The sequence below is a fragment of the Myotis brandtii genome, unplaced genomic scaffold (genome assembly GCF_000412655.1).
Source record: "Myotis brandtii unplaced genomic scaffold, ASM41265v1 scaffold1577, whole genome shotgun sequence".
NCBI classification, from domain to species: Eukaryota; Metazoa; Chordata; class Mammalia; order Chiroptera; family Vespertilionidae; genus Myotis; species Myotis brandtii.
Window position 1 is genome coordinate 193,428 of NW_005355741.1, and position 15,607 is coordinate 209,034.

At 38.8% G+C, this 15,607-nt stretch overlaps 1 long non-coding RNA gene across 1 annotated transcript; it reads right to left on the bottom strand.

Annotated features, from left to right (window-relative positions):
* Positions 1–686: 686 nt before the first annotated feature.
* Positions 687–9,998, bottom strand: LOC106725375. The gene is made up of 3 exons (XR_001361261.1): positions 9,976–9,998; positions 940–1,091; positions 687–830 (listed from the first exon to the last, which is right to left on the bottom strand). It is a non-coding gene; the product is annotated as an uncharacterized LOC106725375 (long non-coding RNA).
* Between the last annotated feature and the right edge of the window lie 5,609 nt (positions 9,999–15,607).

The window sequence follows — 15,607 nt, forward strand, 5'->3', positions numbered from 1 at the left end:
ACAGCTTCTAAGCCGCGTTCCTGGGAGTCTGCGGACTGCTGGGCTGAGTGCACTCAGTCAGTTCTCTTCCATAATGACTTATTAGAAGCAGCCAGGGCTCAGGGAGGTTCTTCTGTAAAAGAAAGTTTGAAAGAGCCCCACAGGGTTGGCCCAAGGAAGCTGTCAGCATTCAGGGAAAGCTCACAACCAGGCAGACACCGTATGAGGAGATCTCCTAAGAGGTCTTTTGCCAAGTGTTTGGACATAACAATCATAGGAAATTTTTAAAAGCCAGGGAACTACTTGCCTGTGTGAATCCACCTCTGTTTTTCACTTTTTAGTAATCTAACAAGATTTCAAAAAAAAAAAAAGTACCAAGTAGAAAAATATAATTTAAAACAGAGACCATCAACTAGCAGCCTGTGGCCTGAAATCTTGTTTCAACCACACAAAAGTTTATATATTCTTTTTAATTTAGTTTCAATGCTTTAAAAATGGGATCTTTTTTTTTTTTCCAAAAATTCCAGATTTCTGGCTCCCCTTAAGAATTTGGGAAATCTGGCCACCCGGTACCCATAGTCTAGCAATTGGCTAGAGCAAAATGTGTGTCACTCAAGTTTAGAAAGGCCACATACTGTCCAGCTTGACATTACTTCCTTCCTCCCCACCCACATTTCAATATGTTCAATTATGTTACTCACTTGGAACCTATGTGCGTTTTCGAGAGTAGCGCGCTGGCCCAAAGCCTTTGTGGGATCCTTAGAGAGCTGGTCCAGACTCAACTCTGCACAGACTCCTTGCCCAGCTTTTCTTGCTTAAGTACCAACAGCTCTCCATAAAGTTGGGGAAAGCTGATGAAAAAGAAAGAAGTGGGCTTCAACAGGAAGGAAAAGCCTGGCTCTCGGTAACTCATGCTTCTTTTTAAACAAGATGAGCTGCCATTGCTCTCCCAGTCCCAACCTTCCAGGGTAGAGTCTGCAGCTACGAAGGTTGGTTTGCATCCAAAACAGGGAAGACTTTCTCAGCAGGCACCATCTCTCCCAGTAGGAGCAGCAGGCAGGTAAAGTAACCTGCCAATTCTCAATGCCTCTCTGGAGCTGCTGAAGGAAGACCTGGGGGTACAATACGCAACAAATGGGGAGAAAGTCGATTCAGAATGAGATCCCCTGGTTGTGTTCCTCCTCTTTTCTCTGTTTGCATCCTGATAGCCCCCCATGACTTTCTCACTCATCCAGGATTTTGAAACAGAGCAAACACTCAGGAACAATTGGCAGGTGATTTCAAGTCATTACCTGCCTGCCACGCTAATTACAAGCCATTACCTGCCAGCAGCATGCAGGTTTGTACAGTTTGTGAGACACGGGGAGGGTCTACTTAACTAGAAGGATCATTTATCTCCGACTAAATAATGCCAGCATTGGCAGCCCTGTGCCTACCGACCAGTGCTACGCAATGTTCAGCTGGCACTCATTCTGTAAGGAGCATCCTTGAAGATGCGCTCACAGCATGCTGCCTGCAGAAGGCCAGGAGGACATCCATAGTTTTCTGGCATGGATCACTATTTGCCTCAAATTTCACACTGGTGTGTATTAAAGGGGGAAAACACAAATCTCATTTTGCAGTTTTCCTACTCTAACGACTCTTTGAAAACATACAAAATACAGAGGGGATAAAACCCTACCACTTTAAAAGGGCATTTTATAATAAATATGGTTTTAGATTGCCACCTGTTATTAACGATCAATAAGATAAAGTTCCATTACAATCTTAATTTCCACTTGCAGGATGGATATTGCTAATGCGTGTAAATTATGCACGCCTCTATTAAATGAAGGTCCATCAAAAATTGTCATTTCTAATCCATACTGTGTAAAAATTGTGACACAATGGATAATTAAAAATTTTAATGCTTTCCAGTTACTTTTTAAATTATAAGGAGCCCAGTTCTGCTGCTGTTTTAAGTTTCATTTTATTGTATTCTCCAATCTCAGCATAAGGAACACAGGAATTTACTAGCTTTTAATTGCTGTAGTCAAAACCCCATTATTTTACTCTTCTGTATCTTGGCAATGAACACAAGACACACCAGGTATGTCACACATTATATTTTGACTGAACTTTGAGGATAATTTACAGGATTTTTCCAAAAATGACACTTCCCTTTTATTCAGCAGCTTGAACATAAAGACAGAACACTCTTCTGACTGCAAATACAGCAATTATACCAAGTTATGCTTTGACACTGTTACCACAGGCAAGTGGCCAAAGAGCATCCGCAGTCAAAATATCTAAGCAAGTTAACAAGCTCCCTTTACTCTCCACAGAGCGGGAGAAGAAAGGGAATCCAACCCCTGAGAGATGTTAAAATGAAGGAGACAAAAGCTGTTGGTGTTTGTTAAAGAAAATGGTGTCAGTGTCTTGGGCTGATCAAGGTGTAGAATCTGAGGCCCTGACAGATGCCCAGGACTGCTTTTGACAGGAAGCCTTTTTCCAGGTCAGATCCGCTTGATGATTTCAACTAATGAATGACCGGCCTGCAAGCCCTTGCATTGGAACTACACCTTGCTTTCATGGGGTGGTCGTACTGGTCTGCCCTTCCTCTCACCTCCCCGCTCCCCCATCCTTTGCAAGACTGCATTTTGCCTCCTCTTTTTTTTTCCAGCTCCATTTTATAAAATATCCCCACGTTTACCACACAAAAGACATTGAAACTAATTAAGTAAACTCCAAAGAACTATTACAAATCATTTTGCTTCAGCCAGAGATATCAGATTTAATTAGGTGATCGGTGTTGATGGGGGGACAAAAACAAAAGCTATCTCCTGTTTGAAAAGGTTCAGGCCCTATAGAGACCCAGTCTTCCCACTATGACACAAATAATAATTGAGCATTTCTTTTTTTAAAAGAAGAAGGAGACAGGCATGAAAAGCGTTTTCTGTGAGAGACAAAAGCTTTCATCGGAGGTTTGTTTTCTCTTTTTGCCAGGTGATTTAAAAAAAAAAAAAAGCACACCATTTACAAAGAAATAGCTATAACCAACATTGCTATCACCATGACACAGAATATAAAGTGCTCCTAACGAGCATAATTTTTACAAGTGATTAATCAAAATCTATTTAGCCAGTCATCTCCAATGATTATCAACAGACTTGCTTAATAGTTCAACGAAAATAGTTTTTTTTCCCCATGATACCTGTCACATAGCAGCTTTTCTTTGGTGTGTAGTTAAAGTTCATATACTAGTTAAATTATCAAAATTTTAGTGAGGTAGATTTCTTCTTCATAAGGAAAGTGAAAGAAAAACTGCTGGCCCCACTTCAAGCGTGCTATTTTGATATATTGGCAATAAATAACATAGGATAGGATAATTATTTTTGAATCAATCTTTATCATGAATAAGTTGTCAAACTCTGATGCACAGATATGTTGGATCTTAAAAGATTATATCTTTGCAAAGGAAGGTAGTTTAGTTTTACTACAATATTTATTGAATTAGAAGTTCAAAATGAGATGCTTTTTTTAAACTTTTATTCTACAGACATATGACAGCCAGACTTCTTTTGACAGTGGAAATCCATGTCATTATTGTCTTCTTAACTCTTACCCTTATACACATGCGCACACAAACACACACGTAGAGAGATTATGAAGAAAATCAAATACATATTGGTTTCCACATGATCAACAGTGGGTCTCTCTCGTTTCTAACTGATATTTATGGTGTGAAGCAGGTCTGAATAATGGCTCTTTTATATGCTGTTGTTAAACAATTTTCCTGGAATTTTTGTCCAACAAATGCACATAACTTCATGTGATGGAAGAGCCTTAACGCTAGTCTGAAGCAGTCATACAACCTACGCAAAAGGCCAATGCAATCAATATTTCCCGAGTTTAAGTACACCTCAAAAATCCTTTCTTCAGCTCCTAAAATGTTGAAAGGAAAATAATTTTCTCCGTTGGCATTTAAATGGTATCATTCCGTGTGGAGAGAGTTACTGAGACATTTGTTGGAAGTCAACAAAAATAATTTGGACATATTTTGAACTTATTTTATCTGACTCCTCGACATTTAATTTGGTGTGAAAAACGGCAACGGTAGAAAACAGATGTTAAGGGGCCAAGTATACAGCAGAGGTCAAAACAAACATAAAACACCGCTTCCATTTCTAAAAGAGGGGGGGCAAAAATGATTCCTCCAGCAACAGGTTCGATGGGAAACCTGCTTTTTTATTGTTCTGCTTGGGATATCTGTAGACTGCACAATGCAATGCTGTCTGCCGTGGAGCAGTACCTCTCAGCACTGGTAATTTAAGACTTTCTTCTCTGTAATACACTGAACCATCATAACCTGTCTCTTCCCATTTAGTTTAACCTACAACCACCACATACTGATTTGGCTGTGTGTGGCTTTTTCTATTGCCATTTATTACTCTGCTCGACTCCTGAAATTCTGTTTGCAATTTAAGGCCACAAATTAGAAGCGTAAGTCATCTGTTTCCTATAATCCCCCTGTCAGGACTGGAATCGCATTTGGAGCTCAGCACTGAGTCTGGGCCCGGGCCCTTACAGACATTCTGATTGGCTGGCCTCGCTAAAAGCTGCAACAGAATAAATAAAATGCTCTGGAAAAATAGAGCTTTTGATCAAAATAATAAAAAAAAAGAGAAGGAAAAGAGAAAGAAAAGAAACTGGGTTGCAAATATTTTCCTCTCCCTTTCATAATAATCAGATCAGTTGGTACAATGGTAGGTTGGTTCTGTTTTCTCCAATAAATAACAGAGCTGAATATTACTCCTTTAAGAGCAAAATGCTAAGTATTGAAGATTCCATTTGGGAGAAGAGTGTAATCCTGCTTCAATCCGCTATTTATTTTTTTTGCTGCATATGGAATATCTCTTCTAAGTCCTGCCCTGTTTCTGACAAAATACAGTTTTTATATTGCAGATGTAGTAATTAGCCAGGTATTTTTTAATAGTGTCATAGATCTTTTGCTAAGCTAAAAATATGTGAAGTCCTAACCCATTACCAGGCTTACCCTTTTACAATATTTTGGCAAATGTTACTTAGTATCCCTGGATTTTATAGAGTGCTTCAATTTATCTTTCTAAAAGACATCTGTCCTTTAAATAGTGTAAGAATTTCAAAAATTTGAGAATATGACTGTTTCTTCTTTCCTTCAGCTCATGTTAATAGATCTCCTACCAACCCTGCTGGGCTTTAGGGACTTTTAGCATTTCCTAGTTTAAAGTATTTCTATTTTCTTTCCATTTTACTTAAATGCACAGCATATCAGATTATATAGTAAAAACTGCAAAATAAAAAAAAATAGAGAAATACAGAATAGCCACATCTTAAAAACATATTCTGAGTTCTCAGTGCAATTTTGAACTGCCATTGGGCTTTAAGAAATCATCATTCATTAACAAGAATAAAATCCAACAGAGAGATTCATGTTTATTAATATACTAGCTATACCTGGGCCATAAAGGTTGGAAATAAATGGATCAACATTAGCTGAATGCCCCCAAAGTAGAGTTGTTCTTTCAAAAGGAAACAAAGTTCATGGGGAAAATTATATATTTAATGCAAGCTAAATTTTAGCCAAAAATTAAAATTAAGTTTAAAATATTAGCAATTTTTAGAGACAATTTTAAGAAAGACAGAGGAATTTTTAAGAAAAACAAGAGTCATAATAAACCATTTGAAAGTTCCATGATTATTTACAATAGCACTTCTGGAAATGTTTTGTGCTCCTGTAACTTCAATTTGATCTCTACATTTTTTCACATCCATCTTTGCAGGGTGTTAGTCTATAGTGTGGCCTGTGATTTCTGGTTATTTAAAAGAAACAAAGGAGGAAAACTCGCCAAGACGTCGAGGTTTCAAAAAAAAAGAAAGAAACAAACAAATAGCTACTGTACATGCGCACTCTGATTATTTTCTAGGTTTTTTTTTTTCAACCATACTTTCTGTGTTGCAGATTTATTTAATAAACAAATGCATCTTCTGGGCCCATAATACACAAATGCATGCTACTGTTAATTCATTTACAGAATGCGCCGTGATAGCCCTAAGCAAAAGAGCAATCTTGTTATAATGAATGTGTACTATTCTTAATAAGCACACTGTAGCAACGACCCGCACTGCACACAAAAGCACACCCAAACCATTTGGTTTGTTCCCAGAGCTCGGACACCAGTCCCACTATTAAATAGCTGTGCGCTGGGAGAGCAATCCAGTATTGGCATGCAAATGAGCGCACGGAGAGGCCAGATGCTGCTTTTTAGAAAGGAAAAGTGCCTCAGCTCAAATTTGGGGGGAGAGAGAACCAGTGAATGTTACCAGTGCAGGGCAGCTTCGAGATTGTGTTCCTTTATATTACTGACAGGGGTAGAACTACTGGTGGGATGAACCTAGGAAAGATGAATAGAAAACAGAACTTTGCCAACACGTGAACATTCATGAGCTCCATATTTCCATAGGTCCGCTGGAGATTGCCCACCACGTTTTTTTGTTTATTTTGTTACACACACACACACACACACACACACACACAACTGTATTTTTTATTGTTGACACTATCACAGATGTTTAATATGTCTGTATGTGTTTTTTAAGGGGGTATTATTTTTTTTCAGGTCCAAAAGGATGTCTCTTGTGTTGAAAATTTAAGAAATGTTATCTCTCCTTTTTAAAATGAAGCTATCATATTCATAGGAGTTCAATGATTCTCAAAAGCTCTGTCATTTCAAAAAATATATATTAGGTTATTGAAAAGAATGCGGATTTTTCTTTTCAAACCAGCTCATCAAGCATGATATTCATCTGTGTTTGTGAGCTTTCGTAATTTGTGGTGGACAATTGACCCATTAGTCGCTGCCTTTATCTTATCATAACATTTGACTGCCTTGAGGATAGAGTAGGAGGGGAAGCCAGTACCCGAGAGAATGAACCTGGACTTGCAACAACTTTGGTAGATTGTGTTCCAATCAGAATCAGGACACTGTTTTTCCTCTTGACTCATATTTCATTTTCCTTTCTTCTCAATGTTTAGGGAGTCATTGATTTATTTGATTTCTTGTAGATAGTTGGAGATGATAAGGATTGAAGTCGTGGGTATGTGTTTTGAGAAAAGGACTAATGAAAAGGAAGCAGAAACACCCATACATAGTAAAATTCACAAGGGGAGATAGCCAGATTTCTGTGACACAGCTAATTAAAATATATAAGTTTAATATGTCCCCTTTATAGTAATGGCATTTGGGGACAGAACCTTCCTCTACCCAGCTTATTAATCATGTAACAAGAGAACTTACCATATATCTTATTTCTCTGAACATTTATCTGAATACGTACTATTGCCTTGATACTGCTCAAAGCTCTAAGAAGAGTTGTTAATCACAGGGAATAAAAAGTCTCATGGTATTGGCCAAATCTACACATTAAACCTCCTGGTCATGGGTTATTAATTATAAACCCACAATAAATAAATCTTCTTTGCAGAAATACTGACTTTAGTAAAAATAGAAATGGATATAAATATATGTGGTGGACTTATTTCAAATTATTTTTCTTAGTTGATCATAGCAGTATCTTTAAATGTCTTTGCAGCCTTTTCCCATCAGCCCATTGGTTCATAAACTATATTTATACACTTAATAGAAATTTATTTGAACACTCTGTTAGTTTCCAAAGACTATCTACATAACAAAGGATCATAAATCAAGTGTCTTAAAACAATAGACAGTTGTCCTGTTACAGTTCTGGAGGCTAGAAATTCAAAACCAATGTGTTTGCAGGTCCATGCTCCCTCTGAAACTTCTCAAGGAGGGTGTGTCCCTGTCTCTTCCAGCTTCTGATAGCCCCAGGCATTCCTTGGCATATGGCAGCCAACTCCAATCTCTGCTTCTGTCTTCACATGGCCTTCCTTCCTCTGTCTGTGTCTGTGTTTCTTCTACTCTTTTTAACAACATCAGTCATATTACATTGGGGCCCACCTTAATTCAGTAAGACCTCATTTTATCCTGATTACATCTGCAAAGACACTATTTCCAAGTAAAGTAATTTCCACACACACTAGGAGTTAGCAGTTCAACATCTTTTGATGGGGAAAGAATTCAAACCATTGTAAGTACTTACTGAATACCAGGCACTTGCATTGGGGAATTTTATCAATGGCGATAAGATCCTATAAAAGCTGTTGTGGAATTCATTATAAGAATGTTATTAAAGACATATTTACTTCATCATATAGAGTTCTCCCTAAGAGAACTTGGGAGAGTATGTTCTCAGGACTCGGCGTGAGGAATCATTGAGTTTTTTCCAATTGTCTTTGTTAATATTAGATGCTATTAGTCTCATAACTGATCTTATTTTTGTCTTTGAATTGGCTGCTAGTATTTTCAGAATCTAATTTGGACCAATCACAAATAAGTATACAATAACTACATAAATGTATTTTATATAATAAACTTTGCTCATTTCTATCTTATTTTTCTACATTTTATTTCTTTTTGCCATTTTCATGTTTTTATCTTGACAATGCATTATTGGAAATGGCATTTAATGACTAATTCTGGGGCAAAGCAAGTCACAAATAAATACATTTTTAATTAATTGAGATAAACTCAAATTAGATTTCCCTAGACCAAAAATAATTTTAAAAATAAAATATATCATGAAAAAGAATATTTTACAAATATTAACCTATTTGGTCTCAACAAGTAGGAATAATCAAAGGTTAATGGTATGACATAGGACATTTATTTATAAGATAGGTTGAGTCCTCATGTAGTACTAAAGTCTGAGAGAAATCTTTGAAGCAATAAAGTTTCTGAAAACTTCTGTATGCCCTATAATAAATTAAAATAAAACAACTAATTAACATGATAATTTGCTTCAGATAACTGAAAGCTATCAAATAGCAGAAGGAACAGACATTATCTTCTCAGAGACAAGATTAGTATCAATCACTATAGTGTATTGCAAGGCAGAGTGTGAAGAACCAATAACCCGAGATGACCAACACTGGGAAAAGGATATCCCAGTCTTAACTTTCCATTATTAGAAATGTTCAAGCAATGACATACCATGAGTCAGGGATCTGAAATAATTAATCTAAGCATTTATTAAGAAGTTGACTCAGAGAGCTACATTTCCTTCCATCCAACTCCAAAATCTTAAGATAAATGATTTATTTAAAAAATATAGCCATTGTTTTAATATCATTGGTTACATTTAAACAGTTCCAAATTTATAATTTCACATTTAGAAAAGAGTTGGACATAGTCATTTGTTCTATCCAGGCACCAATTGTACACCAAAACTTTCTTTCTACAATCTTACTGAATAGCACAGCCACAAAACCTAGAATTTGGGTCAACAGGCCATATTTCAACTTAGTAATTTTTTTAAAAATTAGCAAGAGAAAATTATTTGTTCAATAACATGTAGCAAGTCTAGAGCATACCAGAACTAAAAGTTACCACTCCTGATTCCAAAGAATCAGAAAATAATGACAATCATTACTCAACCACTCAATTCGAGCCGCATTGGCTTCTCCTTATGTAATTCTTAGACACCTAGTTTCTGAATCCAGTCACTAAAAGGCATAGGATGATCCTGTGGCTCTTCAAGTGACAATTGTGAATGTGTTTCAGAGTTTCATCACTTTCAGACCACATCCATGCACGTTGGTCATTGTCAGGACTAAACTTTTTTCCCCATGCACACATCGGTGAGCCAGATTTCCTTACGGCAGGAAGGCAGGACTTACCCGGTCATCTCCCTGTAAACATATCTACTGTGCTGTGCTGCCCTTTGATTCCTGGGTTTTCTTACACAGGGACGTGCACTCGGTTTGGTAGACAACATCATTACTCCTTCCTCCCTTTCCCTGATGGATGACAGACTATTGCAACAAACACTGAGCAGTCCCTCCCTGTGATTTCTGGCTTTCCCAGTGACATGCTCTGTAACCTCACCCAAGCCACTCACCCTTCCTATGAACACGGCCCTTCCGTGGCGAACTGGAGGTCATTGGTTTCACCAGATCCCAGTCAGGAATCACTGAAGTCTGCACTTGAAAGTACGTATAGACAAGGGAAGTATTATCATTATTATTGTTGTTATTTATGACTAATACAGCTGCAGAACTTGGAGATTTACGATCTCCCCGTGGATTTTACTGTGGCCTCCAGAACCTGAGATTTAATTTTAAAAGAATTAAATTTCCAGTCTGCTTTTACAGGGGTGACTGTGAGTACGGATGCTGACAGACTGTTGTCTTCAGAGGCAAAAGCCAGACACACAAAGACAATGCCACAGCTCGAACAGGGGGTGACCCTTTCCCATTCATCTTAATGGAGTGTTAAACTTGAAGCCTAATTAGGTCCACTTAAATGCCAACATTATTATACTTTTCTCTGCTTATCTTCATACCAGAAACAATCAACTAATGCACTCATTTAATCTGAGTGCGTGCAGCGATCACATCCAGACACCCTGTCATTTTGATAGCCTGCTTTGCAGTCATAAAAGTACAACTTTTAAACTTGCACTTTGGTTGTTTTTAATTATCCACATAATTAGATTACTTTCTATTACCTTGAAATTTTAGAGGTGAGGCTGCATACACATCCGTATGACGTTTGTCAGGCAGTGGGGCCTGATCACCATTCCCACAAGAAACTGGTATCGGACTTGCTCCCAGGATAACAGACTAAGATGTGTTAAATGAAAGATCCCATTCCTGCCCTTCAGAGAAGGTCAGCTTTAGAGTTTATACATTGCGTCTGTGCCCGAGCTTCCCACATTCCCCTTCTGATTCATTGTTGCGGCCTGGACTCCATTTTAATTTTTAATTCCTACAACAAACCTTGGGAGAAACAGAATTTAAAATATATAAATCCACACTTGCCTACTTTGTACCAAGGGAATCCAGATCTAGGCGCTCAATTAAAAGCCCTTGACAACCTTATAAAATATCTCGTAAAACTGTATTTATTTACTCACAGCTATAAGGAGGTTAGTCTGTTTCTCTTTAATGGTCTCTGTGCCAAAATGGCATACAAGAACATTTTTGGAAGTTCATCGTCCAGGGTATGGATAAAGACATTGGTGGATATCTTCAAGATGGGACAGATTTCCCACGCCTCCGCCTACACTCCCTTCCGCTGACGGCCGTACCTCCTGTCCCCCACAGCTGAATGTCAAAGAACACGATGCATGCAGGAACCTTTTCCAAAAGTGTCTGTGATCCATGCTGATAGTACACACCTTGGTTTTCTGACCCTTCCTAGACAAACAGAAGATGGTATTTCTTAGCCCCTTTTGCAATTGGATGGGACTATGAATAATCCTGGCCGATAGAGCGGGACATGGAAGGAGGTCACTTTGGGGGGGAAAAATACTTGACAGCCACTGCCCACTCCCCAATGCTTTCTTTCTCAACTTAGACAAACCCGGAAGCTTCATGTTGAGGTAAAGGTGCCATGAGATAGACGTAGCCTGATATGCTTGGTTCTCACATGGAGAGGCCCTGGGCCAGCAGAAGGCTCACATGACTGAAAATAATACCCTTTTGGTTAACCATTAAGATTTTGATATTATTTGTTGCTTCAATATTGCCTAGTCTTTCTGATCTAAAACAATGTCTCAGAATTAATTTCTAAGCCTAACCTCACTAGATGGATATCATATATAACTGTCATCATTGCCTTCTTCCAGCATCAAGTACAAGCGAGTGATCGAATGAAGATGCAAAAGTCACTCCAAACAGTCCACCGAGCTCTGATTTCACTCCTCATTGTTGCCTCCCTTGTGTCTTCTACTTTGATCTTGAAAGAAGTAAACTAAGTCACATCACAAGCTGCTCTTTTCCACCAAGAAAGAGACTTGGAAGACAATGGTTGTGCACAATGCTCAGAGCATTTTCTGAGACAGAGAATTAATATCCAAAGGCAGGCCAGAGTCAGAGGGTTGGGAGAAAAAAAACTCCCGTGGATAAAACCCTAAATTTCAGGTGTGTATTACCCAAAGAGGCACCAGGGCCAATGCCCATTAGCTAACTATAAAATGAGAAACTATCCAGAGGGCTATTAAAGAGAATAGAAAAAAACAAAAGGCATCATAATCTTTAAAAAGGAGGCTTATGTGAATAAAAACATCAAATTATATCTGAATTGAGCTAGGCAGTATTTTGACTGAGCCTTTTAGATGGCACTTGCAAACATCTAAACTTTGAAAACAGTTGCTCTGACCACTTTGCAAGGCAAAAAAACCTGATTTTTACTTTGACAGGAATATGTTTAATGTGTTTACATTAAATCGGGTCACATGGTTTCTGACTTCAGAAGGAGTTTGTTTCCCACTTACACACTCAGTTAAGAAAATTCCCTAGATGATACATGGATACTAATGAGCTCCAGCAGGGACTTAAGGAGGAAAATGAGCCTTAGGGAGCCTTGGTAAGAAGGGAGGAAAGTGTGAGATGGAGAGAAAGGGGGAAGCGACCACTGGTGAACGGGCAGGCCACATGGTCAGGAGCCCTGTGAGTTGTCTAAGTAAGGATCCGCTTGGTTGCTACAGAAGATTGCAAGCCAGGAAGACCATGTGCGTAGTGGAAGGCACACTCACATTAGAGTCAATTGGCGCTGGGAAAACAATTCCCCAATTACCACCTCTGACCTTCAGCATGTCGGTCTCCCCATCAGCAAAACAGTGATAAACATACCTACACCATAGCGCTAGTGTGGGGAGGAAGTTTTGGAAAAGACCATGCATGTAACGTTCCTAATACACTGACCACACAGAGTAGGTTTGCAGTTAACATGAACTCCTACTAGATTTGCATGCTATGTGAATTTCACTTGGTAATAAAAACCATATGTACGCAGCAACTGGGGGGAAGAGTGGTACAGGCGAGTGCCCTCAATGATTGGGTTTCCCTCGTGAGCAGGGAGACACAATGCTGACATTTCTTCAGCGGAGCTCAAGTCCTAACTGACTGAGATAGTGTGAGTATTTCCCAGGGGCATATACATGATGAAATGGAATTTTTAGGATAATTTTCACCTAAAATTTCATTTGGAATTTTACCCCTCAACACTACATAAGGTGCAACTCTGCTGTTATAATACAGTAAGGAATCCTTGTGCTGCAGTTTGTGAAGGAACACTCACGGTTTTGCTAAGCACACCTTTTATATGTTCCCTCCTCCACCGTGAAAAGTAACATGGTGTTGCAAAGACTACAGCACTGGGGCCAGCAGACCTGGGTTCAAATTTTAGCTTCTCCATTTGCTAGTTCTGACATAAAAGCAAGTCCTGAACATCTTTGAACTTCCATTTCCCCATCAATAAGTTGGGGTAACTCAGAGGAATGTAGTGAAGAGTGATGTGCCTAGCATAATGCAAGCAAAAATATGAACTCTCTCCCAAGCCCCCAAACCCCTACAATTTTAATAAGAGTTATCAGAACATTCTGTTATTTGTGTGCAACTCTCTCTCACTGGATTATAAGTTTCTCCAAAGCAATAGCTAGGTTATTTTGTACTTTGTAATCCACATATTTGGAAGAGAGAGTTAGGAATTTGGCTATGGAAGAAGAAATCAAAAGTGATCATTGTTGAGCACAAATGAAATAAAGAAAACTATATTATTCCTCCCCTTGTTATCCTTTCCAACCCCAACAGGAACTGAAGAAGTCATCTGTAAGCATTGTCTCAGCTCACTCACCTCAAGTCCTCTCCTCTGTGCACTCCAAAACACATCCATTTCCATCATTTTGATACTGCTTTGGCCAAAGTTAGCACTGACCTCCACGTTGTCAAATCCAGTACTCTCTATTCTCTTACTCAACCTATCAGCACCCTTTAGTATAGTTGACTACTGTCTTTTTCTTAAAATTCTTTCTTCTCTTGGCTTCTATGACAGCATGCTCTCATGGCTTTCCTCTGTTCAGTCGCCTTGGCTAACTCTTTCTGTTAATGGACTTCTAAACTTTGCAGTGCCAATTCATTCCTGGCCCTCTGCTCTATTTACACCTCTTCACTAGTGAGCCCTTCCATTTATTTATTGGGTAGGGAGTATCATTCTTTATCTCTAGCCCTTACCATTCCTCAGAAATCCAAACTCATCTAACCAACTGTTACTTGAGGTCTCCAGTTGTATGCCAAATAAATCAAAATTCACACGCCTAAAAGAGAATTTTAGATTCCCTCCCCTCACCCCAACTGACTCCTGCCTCAGGGTTCTTCATCTTGATAAGCAGCACTATTCTCCTTCGGAGATCAAGACAATAACCTAGCACAGGGCTTCTCAAGCTTTAATGTGTACATGAATCACAGGGGAGCAGGGAGGTCTTCTAATTCAGTTGGTCTGACTTAACGCATATGATTATGCACTTATAACAAGTTCCAAATGATGTGATACTGCTGGTTCTCAAATGACATTATTGAATAGCAAGGATTTTGGAGATCGGTGCCTCTGTTTCCCTAAAGCACATCCACAAATACATACTTTTAAAAAATCAGCAATGTTTCATCAACTACCTTTCTCCAGAATCTAACTGTTCTTCAACTCACAAAACCTGGTCAATGCTACTCATCATCCTTCTCTTGTGCTACCATCATAGGTTCCTAACTAGTCCCCTGCTTCTAATTTGTCCCTGACTTGCAGGATGTTATCTCCGCTGCAGCCTTATAATACTAATCACATCACATCACTACCATGTTTTGTGTTTTAATCATACTTACAGTTAAATCTCATCAATGACTCTTGAGTGGTCCCTGCCTCTCCTTCAGCCTAATTTGGTATCACTCACTCTGTGGCCAATGATGCTCCAGTCACATGGATCTTTCATTCCTTAACCTTGCCGAGCTCACTCCCACCTTGAGGCTCTTTGCATTTGCTGCTCCCTCTGCTTGGAAGGCTCTTGCGCCTGATCTTTCACGTGGCTGGCTCCTTTCTGTCATTCAAATCACAGCTTAAATGTCATCTCAGAATGACCTTCCCCAACCACCCAATCCAAAATAGCCACTCTGTAACCTGTCACTTGATATCAGATCACTGTCTCATTTCTCTGCATTTCACTTGTTGCTATGTGATATTTTATGGATTATTTATTTATTGGCTTATGTTCTGCCTCTCTTCTTACCTCCTTTTCCCTTCCTCCTACCCACACTAAGAGGTAAGCCTGGGAAAGCAGAAATTATGTCTAACTTGTTACCAGTTGTGATCCAGCATCTAGGTCAATTTCTGATATTTAATAGATAATCAACAACCACTTGATGTATGATTGATGAATAAATGATTCAATAAGAAGTTCTGGAGTCTATTACATAATGAGAGAGTACGCAGCTCCTTGGCATCTGGGCTTTCCACCTATTCTTGCAGGAAGGTCCTTCTTAAGTCCTCCTCTGAGTCCTCCAATCCCACAATACTTAAAAGTGAAGATGAACATCTAGGGATGAATTGCCATCACTTTTGTGATGCCACAAGCACTAGAATTCTGCATTTCAATAAAAGCCAGTCAGTTTCTCAAATAAAAAGAGCAACTCCTCTGAACATGAACTTAATTTCCATGACTCTCCAATGACCACTTTCAGAAGCTTTACTTGAATCTATAG